Source organism: Coptis chinensis, chromosome 2, assembly GCF_015680905.1.
Source record: "Coptis chinensis isolate HL-2020 chromosome 2, ASM1568090v1, whole genome shotgun sequence".
In the NCBI taxonomy this organism is placed as follows: Eukaryota; Viridiplantae; Streptophyta; class Magnoliopsida; order Ranunculales; family Ranunculaceae; genus Coptis; species Coptis chinensis.
This window is the reverse complement of record NC_141457.1, coordinates 88,022,880-88,045,967: the sequence shown is the minus strand read 5'-3', so window position 1 is coordinate 88,045,967 and position 23,088 is coordinate 88,022,880. Positions and strand designations below refer to the sequence as shown.

At 36.0% G+C, this 23,088-nt stretch overlaps 1 long non-coding RNA gene across 3 annotated transcripts; it reads left to right on the top strand.

Annotated features, from left to right (window-relative positions):
* Positions 1 to 606: 606 nt before the first annotated feature.
* LOC147518657 (uncharacterized) lies at positions 607 to 3,051 on the top strand. 3 transcript variants are annotated; one of them, XR_015214102.1, is made up of 7 exons: positions 607 to 751; positions 868 to 927; positions 1,009 to 1,111; positions 1,341 to 1,400; positions 1,669 to 1,735; positions 2,600 to 2,677; positions 2,767 to 3,051. It is a non-coding gene; the product is annotated as an uncharacterized LOC147518657 (long non-coding RNA). The 3 variants fall into 3 exon arrangements; XR_015214103.1 differs by having other exon boundaries at positions 1,029 to 1,111; positions 1,669 to 2,677; XR_015214101.1 differs by having other exon boundaries at positions 1,669 to 2,677.
* The last annotated feature ends 20,037 nt before the right edge of the window (positions 3,052 to 23,088 follow it).

Below are 23,088 nucleotides of genomic sequence, written 5' to 3'. Positions count from 1 at the left end.
GCGATATGGTCACGTAGTTTAAGTTTACACTCAAACGATGTGGTCGCATAGTTTGAGTGTGCACTCAAACGACGTGGCCATATCGTTTGTGTGTATACTCAAACAACTTGGCCAAGTCGTTTGAGTGTACACTCAAACTATGTGACCACGTCGTTTGAGTGTAAACAGAAACGACCTGGAGGGTTCGTTTTGGCGATACCGGTTGAATTGGTTGCTGGGCTTGGGCTTTGATGGAAAACTTGTAACATGGCAAACTTGTAAAATTTCTTTTTTTTTTTAGGGGTTGCCCAATCCAATTTGATGAGTTCCTGATGGAATCACCTATCTAAATCTACTATTGCATAGTGGGCGAAAATGCTCCTATGGGATTTCAGGAAGCCACATCAGCCATATTTTTAAGTGAGGACACAATATTAATTAAAAAGCAGGACATAATTTTGATTAATTGCAAGTCGGTCCCTACTCTTAATTATATTAGATGTAGGATTTGGTCGAGATTATCTAGATGTTCTCGAGATATGTACAATTAAGAAAAAAACAATTCCATGCCCATTCATTAAACCAATTCGCGATATAATTACGGATCACACAAACAAAAAATTTGATTCTCATACAAAAACGCCTTCGACTTCAAACTATGAAACCTAAAAAACCAAAAAACCTTTCGACCACTAGTAACCAAAAAATTAAAACACCCAAAACACTTTACTGACAAAAATTGAAGAGCTCTCCCACTGATGAAGGATGATTCGTAAGTTTTTTTAGTAATTAATTTTTAAACACATGTTTTTTATTTTTTGGGATTTTGAAATCTATTCAATTGAAGCTATAAATAACGCAAAATTTTCTCTTCTTCCACAAAAAAAGGAAACCCCAAATCACAACGAAGAAGGAGGCACCAGGCCGTTCTAGGCACAGTTCAATAAAGTAAACAATTTCTTTCTTTGAATTTTATCATGATGCATATATTGTTGTTAGGATTGGTGATCTCAAAGTTATGGCTTGAAGGTGTGACTATTTATTTTCAGGGGAGATTTATACTTGGTCAGTCTCACGGAGATTTATACTTGGTCAGTCTCACATGTTCACATCTTCTTCAGCAGCAATGGAGGTAAGTAGAAGACTAGATGTGATTCTCTTAGTTTGACACATGAGGCATTTTTTTTGTGTTCTCTGTTCGATTAAGATTGAAAACCGGAATGGTATTAAAAGGGATACCATTGAAACTCCATTGATTATGTATGTTATGTTATGGCGATGGAGTGCACTGCTTTAGGCAAACTTTAGAGTTGATTCTATGACCTTATTGTTGCGTTGCTAACCGTTTTCTTCTCTTGCAGGAAAACTTAAGATTGAAACAGAGAGTTAAAAGAACAAGAAGATCAAAGAGGTCATTTCAGGTAAGCACATATGAATCTTTTTCTAATTGGTTTTGCTAGCTTAGATGATTCTCTTATGTTCCTATCTAAATTCAAAGAGCTAGGTATGAAAGCTGCGAAATTAAATTTCATGGTTCGACATTGATACCACTATCTATTTGCAACTGTAAAAGTATCTGTTGTCATATGTGTATACAAATAATTAATGATTATAATTTTTTTCTTCTTCTTATGTATGCATTCAAAGAAACATGACTAATTATACATCTTACTTATGTGATAATTCCAGGTCATCAAAATCAATGGTTGTCCTTTGTCTAATGGAAAGATGATGCCCAAGTAATCATATTTTATAGGTAGCTTCAATATCATGGCCATTTATTTTTTGAATTCTATTATTGTATTTTAATAAAAGTACATGTATTAGAAGAAACAATATATGATTCATATTCAAGGTAACAATTTGCTAATTTTATCTAACGCTTATCTATTGGTTCCATTTATTTTGTGCAACTGTATTGTGTTTTAGAACACTTTAAGTGTATAAATACCAAGTGTGAGAGAGCGGTGCTTATAAGCGTGCTCTTTTATATGTATAAAAAAGCGTTGAAATCTTTACGAGGGAGCTATAAGCTTTGGAATTCTTATCTATGTGAGCTTCAGAAGACGATCAAAGATCAATGTAAGAAATCTCAACTGAAAACATGAATATGAGTTTCTAAATAACACTTTTGAATGTGCATTAATCGCCATGCACAAGATGCCTAGGATTTGGATATTGTACATAAATACCTTGACTGATTAGACACTTATGAATCAAACACGTAGAACTTTTGATCAAGCTTTACCCGCTTTTCCTGTTACACAACATGAAAAGATTTGGGATGCCTATTTATCTTGGATGCTCTAGAATTTAAGATGGTCCCGTGGAAAATTATTTCAATATTTGGCTTAAATGATTTGTTTGTGCGCTAAGTCATCGTTAATTATCAAGGTTTAAGGGTCTTACAATAGAAATTTTAAATCCCCAATTGATTGATGAGGCAGATAAAAAAAAATAGAAGAGAAGGTATCATCAATTTTGCTTCAGTAAAGTGGCAGAGTGATATGAATCTTTTAACCATTTTGTTAGGTGATATACAACACACGGAAGCGTAATGTGCTTAGGTTTGTAGGTTGACTAGCAAGTTCACTATTTTTAATTAGTTGTTTTTATTTAGTGCTTCACAGGTAAGGTGTTAGCTAGAGTCGTCGGATATAGGGGCTACTGGTAACATGTCTTTTCTCCAAGAGTGAAGGTACGGTCTGATCAATAACTATTTAATTTCCTTTTTAAATATTTATTGTCTATTTCCTTTTTAACATTGGTTATGTTGCAAATTGGCAGTTAAAGTGAATCTTTAGCTCAATGGAAGAGCACTTGAATGTGAAATATATCCCAAGAGATGGTGATTCAAATCCACCAAGGTCTTATACTATTGTCCATAATTTGAGTAATATATTAAGTAAGATTCGTCAGTGGTTTTTAACGGATATTATGTAGTTATTATTCCTTTAGATTGTTGAAATGTGAGGTTCGACTGATTTACTTTTTTTATATTTTTTTTAAGAAAATTTCAAATTTCTCTTTTTCTTCCTTTTTTAAGCTATAAAAGTTCCCTAATGATCTATCATTCCATCTCACTGTTTTTCTCCCCGTTTTTTACATCCCCATGTTGCCAAAATGGACTAAGCATTTTATAAAAATTAAGCCCAAAATACAGGTAAACCCAAACGTTTAAAGCATACAATGAAACAATCTTGACATGGCCGGGTGAAATGCTAGTTCTTTCTATATTATGCACTATTCTAAAAATCGGTCTAGGCGGCCGCCTAGGCGGTCTCTAGGCGCTAGGCGGTGCCCAACTGACTCGCCTAGGCCCTAGTCGTTTAAAAAATCAGTAGACCGACTAGGTGGGACTAGGCGGCCTCTAGGCAGTCCAGTCAAGTTTTTTTTATTATTTTTTTTTGAATGATTAAATGTCAAAAAATAAAGGCCCGTGTAGGCTTAAGATTTGAATGAGTTTAAAAGACTTAAGTCTAATGTAAATTATATGCCACTATAACAAAGAGTATGTTTTTATATGAAGTCAATATTCCTCAACTATTACGTATTTTTGTAATAAATATCTTTGTTTGTGCTTATTTTTTGAGTTATGGTAGATGATTTTCTTCATTTCTTGTAGTATATGTGTGTATTACTATATATATATTAGGAAAAAAAACTGCCTAGTGCCTAGCCCGTCTAGGCACTGCCTAGAAGGCCTAGGCGCTAGGCGCTATCCCACCGCCCGACTACTGCCTAGCGTTTTTTAGAACACTGATATTTTGCCCTACTGTCTAGCCTGCAGGGACTCAGGCATAATTGTTGTGCAAGCCACATAATTTCGCCCGTAGCTTTCGTAGACCCATAGTGAGTGTTACTTACGCTAGGGAGGGAAAAAAACAATGTCCAGTATTGTCTATTAATGTCTGTCGCCTTTTTTCCAATGTTGTAAAAGACGCTAGTCATTGGGTGGTGGGTGAGCGCATAACACCTAGGCCTTCTAGGGAGTGCGCCCAGGCTTTCTAGGCAACGCCTAGACTAGAGGCTAGACGCCAGGCGATTTCTTTTTCTAAAAAATATATTATAATATATAGTCATGCACACGCCGTACTACAAAAAGTGAAGAAATCAAACATTTACCATAATAAAAAAATAAATACAAACAAAAGTACTTCTTACAAAAGGGGATAACAATTGAAAAAGGTGGCAAGTGATTTGCTCGAGTTGAATAGGAAGACCACATAGCGACTTCATATAAAAACACATAGCGACTTCATAGCGACTGCAAAATTGGGTCACTGTTTGGGTTTCTAATAATATAGTGGACTTTTTAAAGCTTTAGGAGGCCTTTTTGTTGGTTTATATTGGGGGGCCTATGCAAGGGCTTAGGCAATATTGGCCTAGGACAAGTAGGTTGAGTAGTTGCAAGAGGTATAACAAAGAAGAAGGGGTTGACTGAATAATGGCATGAATGCTTCTTGCCATTGTGGTGTTTGAGCAAATGAGTTATTTGATTTGGAATTTACATGATAATGTGGTTTTCAACTACGAATGACATAACTATCTAGCATGAATACAATTTGTCGATTACAATTGATTATTGGTGCTTGTACACCAATCAGCAGTCTAAAAGTTTTTCATTTCCATTTACACAATCCTAGTTTTTGGTGGAGATGATCTCCCCACCATGAAGATCATTCTTACAAAAAATCATAATATTTGGATATGTCTAACCATGTTAAAATTAGTGTTTATTTTTGAATTTTTCATCTAACGGTCTAACAGTTTTGTAATCATGTTCTAATGTTACACTTCTTTGAATGAGCTAAATTTTTGTGAGCATATTCTCCATGGTAGGGAGATCATATCTACAAAAAATCAACCCTTAATTCAACTTTTAAGTCGGGGCTTGGATTAATTTACAATATCCCCCCCCCCCCCACATATATATACAGCCCAGCTCCTAAAAGGACCTTAAATAAGTACAAAATCTAAAACAACCCACAACTTCACCTACAAAATGATTTAAAACCTAATTTTTTGTGCCATAAAGAGCATCTTTACAAAAATTCAACTCATTTGATATCCTCTAACTTAGATAAAAATTATTGTCCACTTTTGAAAAAAATATCTAACGGTGCAGAAATGTCTAGTTTTTGCAACTATCTTTTACCAATATTAAAAATTGTCAAACAAGTTGAATTTTGGTAGAGATATTATTTGTGGGTAGTATATCATATCTACAAAAATTTAGGTTTTAAATAATTTTGTAGGTGAAGTTATGAGTTGTTTTAGATTTGGTACTTAGTTTGATACTTATTTAAGGTCCTTTTAGGAGCCAGGCTGTATATATATATATATATATATATATATATATCCCACAGAATCCTTGTCGATATACGTGGATGTTTGTGGATATTTGTCGATATATCTACGATATTTGCAGATATCCCCATGTAAAATATCCCCACACAGGGGGATATATCCGCGATACTATGTACTTGGCAACATTTCATTTCTTCAAACATGTATTCAAAAGCAACACACATGTACACTTACTTTGATGTGAAGTTATGGGTGATATAGTGTGTTACTGTTAACCACCCGACCAGTTCTCATTTTTTTAAAGATTTTGTAACTCGACTTTTGTACTTTTCCATTTCATTTATTAATCAATTATCCTTTAGCAAAAAAAAAATGGTCTGGGGAAGTGCTTTATACAGTAGCACTTTCAGGCGTTCATAACTCAATACATTGCCAAACTTATGGGGTGTTTGTTTTTTGGTTTTTCTAGGCGCTTACCACTTATTCTCACTGTATGTGGTGGACCACTCTGTTTTGGGCATTTGTTTTTTAGCTACTACTTATAAGTGGTAGTTTTTATGGTATATTTTTGCTACTTATAAGTGCCAAAAGTGTAAGTAACAAAATTTGACTTACAGAAACTTATAAGTAGTAAACACTTATAAGTAGAAAAAAAAAAAAAAAAAAAAAAAAAAAAAAAAAAAAAAACACCCCCTTAGTCGACACTACAAGAGTGATCTTACTGAATTAATCCGGTGACAAGTAACCATAGTATGGCCAATAAGAGGAGGTCCAGACCCTGGATCAAAAGAGTACCCATTTGAAGTGGTGGTGGGCGATTGAGAAGAGCCTGAATCAAAAGTCATAGAAAAACTAGTAGGCTGAGAAGAGACTGGAGAGGCTACAATCATTGTAGGAAGGACAGGAGCAACTACTATAGTTCGCGCTACCACTGTAGAGGGAACAACAACATAAGCAGTTACTATAGGGCAAACACTGACAGGAACTTGCTGGAAGGACTGCTCGATGATTGGAGGATGTACTTGAACAAGAGCCCAATCTGTAGGATCAGTAAAGGAGCCTAAAGGTGAAAACTGAAACGAAAAAAATCTGCTCATCAAATCGGACATGCCGAGATATATATATATACTCTGCTGAAGCTTTAATATTGTAGTGAGTATATTTCAAAAGAATTAGATTAAGAGTTGAGGTTCATTCTAAATTGTTTAGAGTTTGATTGAGGGAGATATGAAGAAAAAAGGTAGACTTTTGTAGGATTAGAATGGTTCTAAGCTAATGAACTTGAAAGCTTGATTGCTTGATTGAAATGACTTGAAAACATGAAAGGAAGATTGATTAAAACATTGAAATGAAAGCAGCAAACAAGATTGAAGATGAAAACAAAGAACAAATAACAAATAACAAGTTTGATTGAAATAAAGAAAAGGAAATGACAAGTTGATTGAAATAAATTAAAACAACAAGAAATTAAAAACTTGAATTGAAAAACAAGACAAGAAAATAAACAAATCAAATGGTTTCGATCCTAAGACAATGGATGAGTTCTCTCTCCCTTGTTTTTTGTTTATATACCCCTACTTTTGCCAATTACATATTTGCCCTCCTCCATTACAAACTAGACACATCACTCCTTTCACTTTTGCTTTTGCTTTTTGGTGCCTTCTTGACCAAGGTAGGTTTAGGGAGAAGTCTTCATAATTTGAAATAAGGGCCTCCATCTTTGGTCTTCTAATTTGAGTCCTTTGACTGTTGACTTTGACTGTTAACTTTGATCGATTGACTTTGACTTTTTTAGCACTTTTCCACAGCAGCTACTGGTCTTCATAATAAGTGTGATTAAGGCTCTTTTTGGTGTTAAGACACAGCTTTTATGATAAGTGGTATGAAATACTCCTTAACCTGAAAAAGATAGTAAATGCTATGAGTTGTTTTTTCATTAAGCGTAAGAGGGACTGTAATTCAGTAATATACGGGTAATAAAACACACATTTGAGAGCTTATCACCACCCCCAAATAGCATCTTGCTTGTCCTCAAGCAAGGATGAGAGAAAAAAACTAAGATCACAAATGAATGATTTATTATATGTTATACTAATCTCGTTTCGCAGAGTGCGATTGCATTGACCATATGCAACAAGGCCTTAAACCACTAGGACTTCCCTAGTGGACGAGTTTTAAGCCTCGTGAGAGTTTTCCAGTGAAGGTACTCGCAAACTTCTTCTATTTAGTACAAAGGGTCTTGTTTCCTTATTTATTCTCAGAAGTTCATACATCTCATTAGCGGTGAATAAAGACAAACTCCTTTGAACATAGACTAACATATGTTCAGTAATTTAAGCATCTAAAGATAATTATACAAAACATGAGCAATGAAATGCAAAAGCAGAGTTGTTTCCGAGGCTTTTGGAGAGCTTCTTTAAGGTGAGTTCTCACAGGGGTGTGTTACAATCACAACTCTCTGATAGCTTTACTCAAGGTTCGTTCTCTCAAGTGTAGCTGGCACTTATATTCCTCGCATACTCAAATGACATCTAAGGACACCGGGGTCGATTGATCACGCTTGCCATTTACTATCACACCATCCTATTTCTAATCGGGCTAGAGGTCTTTTATTAAGAGTTACCGGGCCAGGGTGATAGTTTAGAAAGAAAAAGGGAGGGAAGAACAAAATCTGATAAGATGAGAAATTGGGTCTTCAAGATACTTGTAATCAGAGAAGAACCTCATTTTGTTCTTTTGCTTCCGAATTGTGATACATTCTTATAGCCCTCTGGCTTTGTGACTCCATATGATTTTTAATTTTGGGAGTTATAACTTTGCTTTTGTTTCTTTTTGTTTTTGGTATCGTTTCCTTTTGATTTTAAAATTTTGGAAGATTCGATTTTTGGCTCCTTTGGATTTTTGGAGTTTTGGTTTTTGATGGGTTTTTGATGGGTTTTTTTTTTTTTTTTTTTTTGAAGCAAATAATTGTTTTGTTTTTGTACAAAGTCTTCTCTTCTCTTTTTCTGATATCCATCCAGTTCTCAACTGATCAGCTGGGTAAGCTTTTTATTGTGTGTTGTGATAGGTTAGAAATTATTGGTGAAGAATAAAAAGGCTTTTAGAAAGGGTGAAGGCTCAAGAGGGGTAACTAGAGGAAAACTATTTTTTTGGGTTTTTAACATTTATTTGGCTATATCGATTCAAAAAAGGCCTAAATTCCCTTATAGGATATGGCGTGGTGATCAAACAAGTGGACGTGTGGTCTTTCTATCTGGACATCCTTTGTGTCATCACTCAATAATCATTCAGATGAGGCTTTTGGCTAGATTCTCATAGGATATGGAACTTAATTGTTCTAACCTTAGCTTCAGAAACTTACTGCTATATACAAACAAATGCTGATGCATGTCATTCATGAAAAAATGCAGAAACTATTGTACGTATATTAGTCTAAGTACGAAGAACAAGTCCTTACTCTATTACTATAATGAGACTTCTAAACTTTTTATTCATCATAGAAAAAGGAAACAAGACTTTTTAATACTAAACGGAAAAATATTTTTGGTCTTTTTTGAAAAAATTTTTAGAAAAGAAGAAATATACTATTATATATATTATATAGAAAATGCATAGTTTTTGCAAAATATTATTATACCAACTCTATGATAGAACTATGCTTGTCCTCAAAGTATGAAGAGATAAGGAAAGAGATTATCATAAAAACATGAGCAAAAACGGCAATACACCTGTATTCTATTCTTCATGATGAAAATACGTCACCCCAAAATAAGTTTGGGGCGTGGGTTGTTTGATATAGAACGAGAAATACATGGTTTATTATACTAGGGATATTTATTCTACTATAAAATCTTTTTGGGTTTTTGTATTTTATATAAAACATGCATGAAAGAAAAATGGAAAATTTTGGCATGATATATCTGTTTTACCTTCTACTCATAAACCAAATTCCACAAAAAAAAAAAAAGGGCAAAATAAAACAAGCAGATAATATTGAACATAAAGTTAAACTTATACTACGTCATACACGTGAAAAAGAAACGTAAAAATAAATAGATCAAACTATACAGACACTAGGAATCCTAGTCAGAATCCGTGCGTGACTCGTCTAGTCGTCTAGAAGATCCTTCTCCTTGCTGACGTCGAGGCCTGGCATGTCTATCACTACGCGGGAGCGTGTCTCTAATGCTCTGCACTGTTCTAGCGACACTGTGCTGAAAACGTCGCTGCTCCTACTGAAAGGACCGCTACTCTTCTCTGAGGGTCCGCTCTTCCGCTATGATGTTCCCTTGAGTTTCCCTGAGCTGGTGGAGATACGAATGCAGAATCTTCTGGCCTACATGGAGGAAGTGAATTCTGTCCATGGGCTAAGTGAACTATCTAGTGGCATCTTCAGCAAAATAATCCACCTTCTTAGTCGGGCGTGCTTGCTCGCCGGCTCTGGCTTCAAGTGGAAGCCATAACTTCTAGACGTAGTGAGCATAGATAGGACCTATGGTAGCATCCTTAACCTCCACTAGGGCGTCTGGTGCTTGGAATCCCCAATGCTGCATGATATGATCTTGGTGATCAGCACTGGTAGAGGGGCAGATGTCTTCTTCTGTTTACAGTGTTGCTCGAAGATAAAGGAGACGATGTAGAAGCTATTATGCTCTTGAAGAACCCATAAAAGATGAAGCATCGCCTTACCTATATCCGAAGGCTTGGCTAAGCCTAGCAGGTTGTATGTTGTCTACTGATCGAGATACTGCTAGCTGGTTCCTTCGTAGCGAACTCTGGTAAGCGCAATGAGACTTGGGGTTTTTAACCCCCTCGAGAAGTGTCTTTACCATCATCACGTTGGTCTTTCCATCTGGGGACTGCTCCATCTGAACATATGCCTTCAGAGAAATCCCCAGAACACCAATCACCAACCTCCTTGGTGAGCTTTAGCGAGCGGCCATCCTTAACAACCGGTCATCCTCCCTTTTAAGTATGCAATTATAAAACGAAAGAGTAAGAGAGGGAGAATAAGCCGCCTCTTCCAACAAAACCAAGGGTCCTCATCCTCTTTTTCTGATCTCAGCCCTGAAGTGCACTTCAAACAAATCGGAATAGAAGAGGTCTTGAAAATTTTGCTCCGGCATGATTTTAAGAATTTGAGCCATTTAAAGTAGGGATTTGAAAAATTGGGGTTGTGAGTTGGAATGGGGGTTGAAAATGGGGTAGGCTATGAAAAAATTAGATGGAGGTTTGTTGAGTTTTAGGGGAGGTTGCGAGCTAGGAGAGGGCGAGCGCGAGTCGGCTAGTGGTGGCTAGGGTTTGGAATTTGTGTTGAGAAAGAAAGGAAGGTGGGTGATCGCGTGGGGTTAAGGGTTTGATGGCACGTGCCTCGCACGTGCCTCTTTTAAGAGTTTGTAATTTTGGGCCAAGCCCAAATGAATCAGGAAATTCCGATCTTGTCCTCAGTGTCTTGCCAACTTCAAGAGCGAAATCGACACCAAAGGTGGTGCAAGAGGAAGAGGTAAAAACACCAATCATGAAGGAAATGGTGCAGGAGATTATGCAGAGGCAATTTGGGGACCAACTCCTGGAAAATGTATCAACTTCGATTCGTAAATTGGCAGATGATGTAAGTAGAAACCCGTTGAAAAAGGAAGTATAGAGGGTGCCATTACCTCCAAAATTCAAGAATCCAAAGTTTACCCAGTATGATAGGACCATCTCTTTATCTATCGACACCAGTTCTCGATATATCACAAAACGGAGTATTGGGATTCTGTACTATGTCGATCATTTTCTTCGAGCCTTAAAGGCAAAGCACTGAATTGGTTCTGTATAATACCTGAAGGGACCATTTCGTGTTTTCGTGAAATCGAAGAAAGATTCCTCACCAACTATGGTCATCAGAGGGTGAAGTTGAAACAGGTGTCAGTCCTATTCCAATTGAAACAAGGGAAAAATGAGTCTTTGAAGGATTTCTTAGCAAGATTCAAGGCCGAAACTCAATCGGTTGAGAGGCTTGACGAGTCTGAAATAACAGCCATCATGGCTTTTCAAACAGGTGTGATACCTGGATCATATATGCACAAATATCTCTTACGAAAGGAATTCAAAAGTCTACAAAAGTTGTATGACAAAGCTGACAGAGATATTAGAGTGGAAGAGGGAATAAATGTAGCCACTGTGCAAACTGTATTGCAAGTGTCAGAGACAGGAAAGAGGGACAAAGATAATGGAGATTGACACAAGAGATGAGACTCCTTGAGGTCAGATAACAAAAGACCTCAGGAGCATTATACAAATCGGGATAATCAACCACAACAAAGAAGGAAGTATGAGAAGACACTGAAAGAAAAGTTAGATCCCAATAATTTTATCGCCATCAATACCACACCGGAGGATATATTAAGGAGGATCGCGAAAGAAGATTTTGTGATATGGCCAAAATACACTCTCAGGGAGATGAATGGCATGCCTTATTATCAATTCCACAAGATTGAGAACCATGAGACAAACATATGCTTGCAGTTATTAAAAGAAATTGATAGGTTGATGAAAGATGGGAAGTTGCGAGAGTTCAAGGCTGATGTTAGACCCACAGAAACTGCAACCATACACGAGAAACCCCTTGGAGTAATAAATATGATCTACAAAGGGGAAGTACCATAGAAGAAAATCATGAGAGATAAAATAAGAAAGATTTCAACAGTAAAAGAAGTGCTTGAGGGCAATGTCGAGCCTATTCCAGTAAATCAAAGTCTAGTATCGGCTACCATTCCAGGAGCAATTATGTTCGTACTAGATGACCTGTCTAAGGTGATGTTGCCACATGATAATGCATTATTAATCACTTTGCGTATCTCTAGATATGATGTGCAAAAGATACTCATGGATTGTTGAAGGTGTTCACAGGCATCGGTCTCGATGAGACTCATCTAAAGCCACCACAATTCAGTTTGTTTGGGTTTAATGGAAGCTCTACTAAGCCTGTTGGAGAGATAAAATTGCCAGTTCGAGCGGGACCTCAGATAGTGATGACAAAGTTCGTGGTCATAAAACATCACTCCGATCACAATGCAATACTTGGTAAAAAGTGGATACACAATATGTGTGCTGTCCCAAGTACATTATACCAGGTAATCAGATTTCCCGTGGTGTATGGCTTGCACGAAATCAGGGGGGATCGGTAGGAGTCAGAAAAGTGTAATTTCGTCACTGTAAATGGGATGATGAAGGGAAAAAACCAAGACACTGGGGGTGTCTTAGAAAGCTCTAAGTAGCAGTTACAACAAGCTTTACTTACCAACACCGATATGCAGATACATGAGCAGGTAAAGTTCACACAAGAGCTAAAGAAAAATGAAGAACCCTGTGAAAGAAAAACAATGGAAGCGATGGAAAAAGTTGATATTAGTACAAGAGAAAGGGAGCGTCATACGTTCATTGGTACAGAAATGACTGGGACCATAAGAGATGAATTAATGGTTTTCTTGAAAGAGAATCAGGATGTTTTTGCATGGTCGATGTCGGACCTTACCGATATTGACCCAACTATTTGTTCACACAAGCTAAATATGGAAGAAAATGCAACTCCGGTCCATCAAAAGCATCGAAAGGTTAGACCAATGTACGAAGAAGCGGTGCAAGTTAAAATACAAAAGATGCTAAATAATGGCATAATTAAAGAAGTGGATCATTCTCAATGGGTGGTGAACATAGTCGTAGTGCCCAAGAAGGATGTAGAGTTCGAATTTGCGGCGACTTTACCGATGTAAATAAGAAGTGTCCCAAAGATCATCATCCGATGCCAAGGATAGATGAGTTGGTTGATCGAATAGTTGGTTTTTTATAGAAACAGCTAGTTCGGATTAATCAGTTTCTGCGATGGATATTCGGGATATTTTCAAATTCTAATGGCTATTATAGATTAACTCAAAACAGCGTTCATCGTTAATGGAGGTATATACTGTTTCATCAGAATGCCATTTGGGTTGAAAAATGTTGGAGCCACTTATCAAAGGCTAGTGGAGAAAATGTTTAAGAAACTCATCAAACGAATTGTCGAGGTCTATATCGACAATATGGTTATAAAGTCCATGAAAGCTGAAGATCACGTGAAGGACCTCAATATTGTATTTCGAATATTGTGAGAAATTAACATGAAGCTTAACCTAGAGAAGTGTACTTTCGGGGTCAGTTCCCGCAAATTCTTGGGGTATAGTGTTACCAAGCGAGGCATCGACGCTAATCTAGATCAGATACGATCACTTCAGCAGATGCCATCACCAACAACTAGAAAGCAAATACAAAGGTTGACTGGGAGAATAGCTACTCTCAACAGATTCATCTCTAGAACTTCTTATTGATGTAAGCCTATTTTCAAGTTGCTTAAAAAGAATACTAAATTCTGTTGGAATGAAAAATGTGAAGAAGCATTTTCAGAGTTAAAGAAATATTTGCAAGAAATCCCAACGCTTACAAAACCAAATGAGGGAGAAAATTTGCTTATCTATTTAGCGATATCTGAATTTGCCATAAGTTTGGTATTGGTGAAAGTTGAAAATGGTGTTGAAAGACCAGTGTATTTTCAAAGCAAAAACAATGCTCGAGGTAGAGGCACGGTATTCGACACTAGAGATATACGCTTTGGCGCTTTTATTCTCATCTAAGAGGTTGAAGCCATATTTTCAATCACACTCTATGATCGTTATGACGAATCTCCCATTAAAGCAGACTTTGGCAAAAACTGCTAAGTCAAGAAGGATGTCAAAATGGTCGGTATTAATAAACGAATTTGGGGTCGAAAATCGGGTTATAAAAAAAAAAAAAAGTCGTCAGTCTTGGCGATTTCTGGCTGATTTCCCATGTGAGGATGCTAGTTGGGGCATGGAAGAGGAGGAGTTCTCAACACTACAAGAGCCTAATGATATTATTGATACAAATGATCCATGGGCTAGAATAAATGGTTAGAGACTATTTGTCAATGGATCATCTGGGAGTAAGGGATGTGGCATCGAGATTGTATTGGTTACACTCGAAAATCAAAGGCTCAAAACAGCAGTAGCATTGGGATTCCATGCATCGAACAACGAAGCTGAGTATGAAGCTTTAATTGCTGGACTCGAGATGGCCAAATCTCTCAAAGGGAAAGAATTATCAATTTTTAGCGACTCAATGCTGGTAGTCAGTCAGATTAATGGAGGATATTTAGCAAAATGTGAAACATGGTGGATTACTTGAATTTTATAAAAACTAAGTTGAGATACTTTAATAAAATAAGGCTTCAACACCTAAATGGAAATGAAAACAAGCATGCAGACACCCTGGCGTATGTGGCAGTGATGTTAGAAAACACGGAGGGTCGCACTTTGCACATTGGTGGCCAAGAAAGGCCAAGCATCGATGTCGACAAACAAGAGGTTATGGAAATACACACATTGAGGGCGTCATGGATGGAAGCAAATATATCATACTTATTTGAGGGTAAAGTACCTGAGAACAAAAATAAGGCTAGAAGAATCAAATCTGGAGCGCAAAGATATGTGTTGATTGATAATGAGCTATCTCGAAAAAATCCTAGAGGTCCGCATTTGAAATGTATATCACCTGAGGATGTGCATTTAATCATTGCAGAGCTCCACGAAGGAGAATGTGGAAACCATTCAGCTGGAAGATCATTGGCAAATAAAATAACGAGGCAAGGATATTTTTGGCCTCAGATATGAAGAGATTGTCTTTGTTATGCTAAAGAGTGTATGCAATGCCAAATACATGGAAAAGCTATACATGTTCCAGCTGAGGAGTTGCACTGGGTATCGAATCCATGGCCCTTTGTGCTATGGGGCATGGATATTGTCGGTCCTCTTGCACTTGGAAGAGGTAAAAGACGATTCATGCTCATGGTCATAGACTATTTCACCAAGTGGGTAGAGGTCATTGCCTTACAGCACATAAAAGAGCAAGATGTGATAAATTTTCTTTTCAAAAGAGTAATATGTCGATACGGGTTGCCATATGCCATTATATCAATAGTTCGAGGGAGGAAAAGTAAAAGCTTTCTTGGAATCATACAAGGTAAAACATTTCACATCTGCGCCATATTATACTCAGGGTAACGGGCAAGCAGAAGCAATAAAAAAAACCATCATGGATAATATCAAGAAAAAACTGGAAGACAAGAAAGGTCTCTAGATGGATGAATTAAACAGCGTTCTATGGACTTATAGAACGACACCTCGAATTTCCACGGGTGAACCTCCTTTTACATTAACTTATGGCATGGAAGCAGTAACTCCATCAGAAATGGTGGTATCGACATCCAAAACCAAAGTCTTAATGAATGGCCAAAATAATGAAGTAATGGCAACAGAAGTTCTCAATCTCGAGGAAACAAGAGATCAAGCAAGATTAAGGTTCGACACATACCATCAACAGCTCAGAAAAGCTTTCAACAAGAAAGTGAGAGAAATACATTTTCAAGAAGGTGATTTGGTCTTGAAAATGGCCACTCAAGCAACTAATTAAAGAGAAAGGGGCTGGCAAACTAGCAGCAAGCTGGGATGGGCATTACATCATTCACAAAGTGGGAATAAATGGAGCTTACTACCTAAAAATGGCTGAAGGTGTAATATTACCAAAGCCTCAAAATATAAGCAATTTGAAAACATTTTATTAATAAATAATATTCTAGGTATCATGATGTATTTTTCGAAGTTATGCATTCAATAAAGAGATTGATATTTCCAAAAGCCCTATACAAGTATTGCAAATCTTGGTATCTCTAGAATTATATGTTGATAACAGGTCAAACAAAAAACCTGGTGATCTGTAGATCCTCATCTCGATACCAGGCCAAACAAAAAACCCTAGAGATTTGTAGATCCTCATCTCGATACTAGGTCAAACAAAAAATCTAGTTCTTGGTAGCAACGTCGAGTTCGGGTTAAAAAATCCATTTCTTGACAACAATGTCGAGTTTGGGTAAAAAAATATAATTCTTGGCAGCAATGTCGAGTTCGGGTAAAAAAATCTAGTTCTTGGCAACAATGTCGAGTTCGGGTAAAAAAATCATGGTATTGGCAGGAATGTTGATATCAGGTCAAGATCGTGATGAAAATCTTGGTATTGACAGAAATGCCGATATCAGGTCAAGATCGTGATGAAAATCCTGGTATTGACAGAAATGTCGATATCAGGTCAAGATGGTGATGAAAATCCTGGTATATATGGTATCGTATGCTCGATACCAAGTCAAAGAACAAGGAGGCAAACACCTAAGATATGTAACATAAGGGATATTTCTTTCTTGATTTTCCAACTTGAGTTTCAAATAATTACAAGTGCCATTTGCTAATATTTATAGATGAGTTTTTTAGGTGTTGCAATATAGAAAAATTGAACATTTTTTTAAGCAAAAGTAGTGCGATAATAATTCTTTGAAAGGGGATAACATAAGCAAAATAGAGCTGTTACACATAGAGTTGAAAAGTAAATAACATAAAGAAAACATTAGTTTTCATCTTCATCATCGTTTTCGTCTTCGTCTTCATCTTCATCCTCGTCATCACCATCATCCTCATCATCCTCGTCATCACCATCATCCTCGTCATCACCATTAGTTGAAGACCCATCATTACCTTTTTCATAGCAATATGGGTCTCAAAGCAATTCATCTTCATATTCTTTTTCTTTTTCGTCTTCTTCTATATTTTGGGGAGTATAACAGTTTGGGGAGGTGAAGGATCTTGACCTTTAAGCATATTACTCTTTAAGGTATATAAAGGAGCAACATAATTGTTGACATCTTGTAAGACAACATTCAAGACTGGATTTCCATATTTATCAACACCAGTTCTAGCAGTTATTTCTTCATCAGTGCCTTTCAGAAGCTCCATTACTCTAGTACTCTCCATGACCTCTCGAAGTGGCAGGTCTTAGTACTGAAACAATGGCACAAGTGTAGGCCAATCAGATAAAAGGTCCAAGATGGAGTGTTGAAAACTTTTTAGAGATGGGGTCATAATGAACGTACCTCCAAGATTAAAAACACGATGTACTAAGGAGGGAACAACGATAGATGCGGATGACTCCCATGTCCCATTGACTAGATATGATGAGAGGATAGAGTGACCATCTAAAGTCACTATCTCGCTTCACTCTTATGATGCCCTGTCGGTTACTTCGTTTCTTGGGATAAAAATAGCCACTAGGCTCAGTTGAACCGTTTTTGGATTTTTTTTAGTACGTTCGATAAAGGTATAATGGGTCTGAATATCGATAAGCCGGATTTTTTGGGATCTCTGTATATCGGGTTCAATATGCGCATTATAGTAGTTACAAATGTACATCAATCTCCAAAAATTGCCCGTGCTTTGGCCAGGGGAGATGGTCAAATGGTTCAGTACCTCTCGATCGAGGTCAATCAAAGGGAGATGCAAACTAGCAGCTAGGTGCCCAACAGTGATGATGATTGACTGGGCATCACCATTTTGACATTTGGTGCCTTTCCTACATCCAGCATAGTGTTGAAGAGTGGCAGTATCAGGTATTTGATATGCATCTCTAACTACTTCTAAGTTGGGTCTTTTTGGGAAGTGAGGATTCAAACCACCATTTCATATGCTGTTATCCTCTATAATTTCACGCTCCGATTCCAAGGTCACAGTCTCGAAAGGGTGGCATGATATGTCATCAACAAGATACGTTGGGCACCATGCTGGTTCATCAGTTTCAGTCCTTTGTGATGTCGAGGCTGAGGAAGAAGAACTGGTTCTATCTTCAGACTCAATACCTTCATTCGACATGTCGGTATCACTAGAAACAATAAATTTTTTATTAGAATTATATTCTTCATCAATACTACTATTGCTATACTCAGTACAATTGTATAGTATATTATTTATTATACATATATTGAGGTTTCGTGGTGACAGTGACGGGGTTCGAGGTGATGGTGTTTGTCTCAAAATCATACGTTCTTGATGTCAAAGCCAGGATCGTTTCGAGATAGTTTGCCTAAAATTAACACAAGTTTTTCTCCTAACCATCTTGAAACATATCAAAATATATAGTTTAGAAATCTAGTTAGTATAGTGGTTGTACAGATAAAACGTTCAAGTTCAAGCCCTAACCCTAACCTTAGACGTTTTAATTTGAAAAGCGGAACAGACGCGAAGTTGGGTATGAAAAAATAGAAAGAAAAGTAGTTTAATAATTTTGCATGATTAACCTGTTCAATTTGCAGGAACTTTCAGGTACTTTAAGAATCTGTCAGCGAGTAAGAACAAACCAAAGCTTTTGGAAGATTTGGTTAATGGCAGTAGGGTTTGGATGTTTAAGTTTGGCAAATAATTTAAGAGAGAGAAAGGGACAGCGAGTTTTTTATACTTGCGATATGGGCCCGATTTTTTCTTTTCCAAACAGTAACCGTTTGAGTTTTTGAATTTCAATTTTGTAAATTTGATTTTTTTCGCGATCGATTTTCGAAACATTCAAATTTTCGAGGTTTGAAGTTTGAAAATTTCGAGAGGGGGCGATGTCGTGGGCAAATATTGTCAGGCCAATATTTATGCCGGTAATATCAAAACTAACTCGAAATGTCTGTGGTTAGTGTTCGTATGTTAAAGGTTCAAGCGGGAAAAAGAGGAGGAAGAAGAGAATGGACATGTGTTAGGAAGTGATTGGGCAAGACTACAAATGGAACACTATATAAAGACTGGAAAGAGAAAGAAAGATTCATTCGATTTATTCTAGAAAAACTTGTAAAATCAGAGCAATAGCGAGAGAGTTTGAGCGACTTTGTAACTGCCATTACTGATGAATACAAAAGCTTAAGTTTTACTTCTTCTTGATTCTCAATTCAATCCAAACCTATTCAATCTATAACCGATCTTAGAAGAAGAACTTGATCACTACAGATATAAGTTGGGGAATTATAGCCCCGTTCAATAAGCTAGCAAATATTAGTTCCATTAGTCCTAAAATTAGCTCGGGGGAAAAGAATCGCACCAAGTTATTAAAAATAGTGGTAGGCAGTTTAATGTTTTGAAATTATGCATCAATGGGTTGTTCAAATATTACAATGTTTGTCCTTAACGTATTTTACGGCGATAATCCACCGTGTGCTACTAAGTTGATTAGCAGTAATAGAGCAGAAGAATGGTGTTCCATATTTATTTGATAGAAGTGAGGATGTCTGTCTAAGAAGTTGTCAAAATTAATTAATCCTTAGTTCCTTACCAGTCAAAATTTCTCCCTTTTTACCAATTTGCTCACGAGTTGTATCATAATTTCTCCCTCTTTACCAATTTGCTCACAGGTTGTATCGATGCCTTTGGCACTATCAGTTGTCTTAGTCTTTTGTTTCTCTTCGTCAGATTGTTGTCAAACAATGAAGAAAGGGAAATTGAAAAATATTTGAGCATTATATTCCACAATTTAATTACGACTTAATTTCTATTTGGACAAAAAATTTCTAAGATTTTAAGTAAAAATTATACTTTTATTTTAACCAAGTGCAGCAGAAGAGATGTGAAGGAGGAGAGAGTTTACCTAGAAAAGAAAATGTGGTGGAGGATAGACGTTTTGTTTGTTTGTTTGTTTGTTTTTTTTTTTTTTTTTTTTTTTGCATCTACGAGAAGTTGAGAGACTTTACATTATTTTTTGCTTTAATTTTGGTTTTTTGTTCGTGAACTAAATCTTTTCTCTGTGGCGACGTAGATTCCTGCAACCAATGAGAGATGACTTCGTTATTGTTTTTATGTGTTGGGCCATGTGTTGTACTAGTCGTCCCCAACTAGAAAGTGTCGCCATAGATGCAAAAATTTGAAGATTCGGCATGTAACTTTTTGTGTCTATACAGTCATCAACTCATCATCGTCATATTTCCCGCGTGTAAGTCAATATGCTAATGTATGCCAGAATTTTCGTCCATACGGATACTTAGTAGCTTGTACTATGAACGTCAACAATGTAGGGGATGAGGAGAAGAATCCATTTCCTTCAAGAGAGACTAGCTTTCGAACCCGTCCTACGAACATGGGCCGTTATATTAAATTATTCTAAAAAATATTTGAACTATGTAGATAGATCCATTTATGAGATATGAATATTACATTGGTCACTCATCCAAATTTCTTGCATCATGAAAATCACACTCCAGAAAATAATAATAATAATAACGCACTTTTATAAAAACCCTTCGAGTTCTTTTTGTTGTTTAATAATAGAAGTTTGATAAAAATTTTGTGAGAATGCCCAATAAGGCGAAATTCATATTGAATATACTTGAATAGCAAGTCATTCCAAATCATATACTTGTTGAGACATTTCCACTACACATAAAACAACAATGTTTTGAGGTTAGTTCAATGCATTAGTATTTAATTTCTGATTTTCCGTTAAATATTTTTTGAGATCAGTTCATTGCATTTGTATCCAATTTTTTATTTTCTGTTAATTCATCTTTGAGGTTAGTTTAATGCAATTACATCCAATTTCTGAATTCCCATTTTTCAATTTTTGTTAATTATTCTTTGAGGTTAGTTTCATAAATTTGCACTTAGTTTTGGATTGTGTGTTAATAACTCTATGAGGTTAAATCAATGCATTTGCATCCAGTTTTCTATTTCAAGTTAATTATCATTTGAGTTTAATTAGTTCAATGCATTTGCATCCAGTTTCTGATTTCCCGTTAATTATTTTTTAGGTTAGTTTAATGCATTTGCATATAGTTTTCGATTTCTAGTTAATTATTCTTTGACGTTAGTTTGATGCATTCGCATCCATTTTTCGATTACACCTGAATGATTCTTTGAGATTAGTTCCATGCATTGGCATCCTGTTTCCGATTTGTCGTTAATTATTCCTTGAGGTTAGTTCCATTTATTTACATCCAGTTTCTGATTTCCTATTAATCATTCTTTAAAGTTAGTTCCTTGCAGTTGTATCCAGTTTTCAAATTTTTTGTTAATTATTCTTTGAGGTTAGTTTGATGCAGTTGCATCCACTTTCCGATTTTCTGTTAATTTTTCTTTGGGGTTAGTTTGATGCAGTTTGATGTTGTTTCTGATTAACCGTTAATTATTCTTTGAGGTTAGTTTGATGCATTTGTATCCAGTTTCCGAGTTCCCGTTAATTATTCTTTGAGGTTAATTAGTTCAATGCACTTGTATCCAGTTCCTAGTTTTCCGTTAATTATTCTTTGAGGTTAGTTCATTGCAGTGTTACATCTAGTTTTCAATTTCCTGTTAATTATTCAATGAGATTAGTTCATTGCAGTGTTGCATCCAGTTTCCAATTTACCGTTAATTATTCTTTGAGGTTAGTTCATTACATTTGCATCCAGTTTTCAATTTTCATCCCACTAATTATTTTTTGAGATTAGCTCAATGCATTTGTATCAAATTTCTTATTTTCCATTAATTATTCTTTGAGGTATCCAGTTTCCGATTTCCCATTAATTATTCTTTGAGGTTAGTTAGCTGGATTTGCATCTAGTTTTCGATGTCATGTTAATTATTCTTTGGTTCAGTGCAGTTGCATCCAGCTTCTAATTTTCTGTTAATTATTCTTTGAGGTTAGTTAAATTCATTTGGATCCAGTTTCCAATTTCACATCAATTATTCTTTGAGGATAGTTTGATGCATTTACATCCAATTTTTTATTTCCCGTTAATTATTTCTTTGAGGTTAGTTTATGCAGTTGCATCTAGTTTTTTATTTCCCATTAATTATTCTTTGAGGTTAGTTCAATGCATTTTTATCCAGTTTTTTTTATTTCTCGTTAACTTTTCTTTGGCGTTAGTTTAATATAGTTGCATCCAGTTTCCAATTTTTCATTAATTATTCTTTGAGGTTAGTTCGATGCATTTGCATCAAATTTTTGATTTCCCGTTAATTATTCTTTTAGGTTAGTTCAATGCAATGTTGCATCCAATTTCCGATTTTCTGTTAACTATTCTTTGAGGTTTCTTCAATGCATTTGCATCAAGTTTCTGATTTCCCATTAATATTCTTTGACATTGGCTGGTTCAATGCATTTGCATCCAATTTTTTGATTTTGCATTAATAACTCTTTGAGATTAGTTCGATACATTTACATCCAGTCTCCTATTTCCAGTTACCCTTTAATTATTCTTTGAGGTTAGTTCATTGCAGTGTTGCATCCAGTCTTCGATTTTCTGTTAATTATTCTTTGAGGTTAGTTCGATGCACTCATATCCATTTCCCGATTACCCATTAATTTTTCTTTGAGGTTTGTTCAATGCAGTGTTGCATCCATTTTCCTATTTCCCGTTAATTATTCTGAGTTAGTTCAATGCAGTGTTGCATCCATTTTCCGATTTCTCTTTAATTATTCTTTGGGGTTAGTTCAATGTTGTTGCATCCAACTTGCGATTTCTCATTATTATCCTATTTCCCGTTAATTATTCTTTGGGGTTGGTTCAATACATTTGTGTCCAGTTTCTGATTTCCTTATAATTATCAAAGTTGGTGTGTAATACCAACTTCTATTTATCATTATGTACAGTCCTCAAAGCAGATAATAAGAATGTTTATCGTTTGCTAATTCATGTTAGCACGTAAAGAGCATGAGCACTGATATGTTTATTGATTCAATGACCCTTTTTCCAAAAAAACTCAGATACTCCTCTTCATGGTTTAATATTTGAAAACCATCATAGACAAATGTGGAATGTGGTACGTGATAGAAGGCAAATAAATACTTAATTTACTAATAGTGCAATTACAAAAAAAATCATGTACTCTTAAAAACATGAAAATTTCAAAACAAACCTGTGATAAAAATTTCAATTTT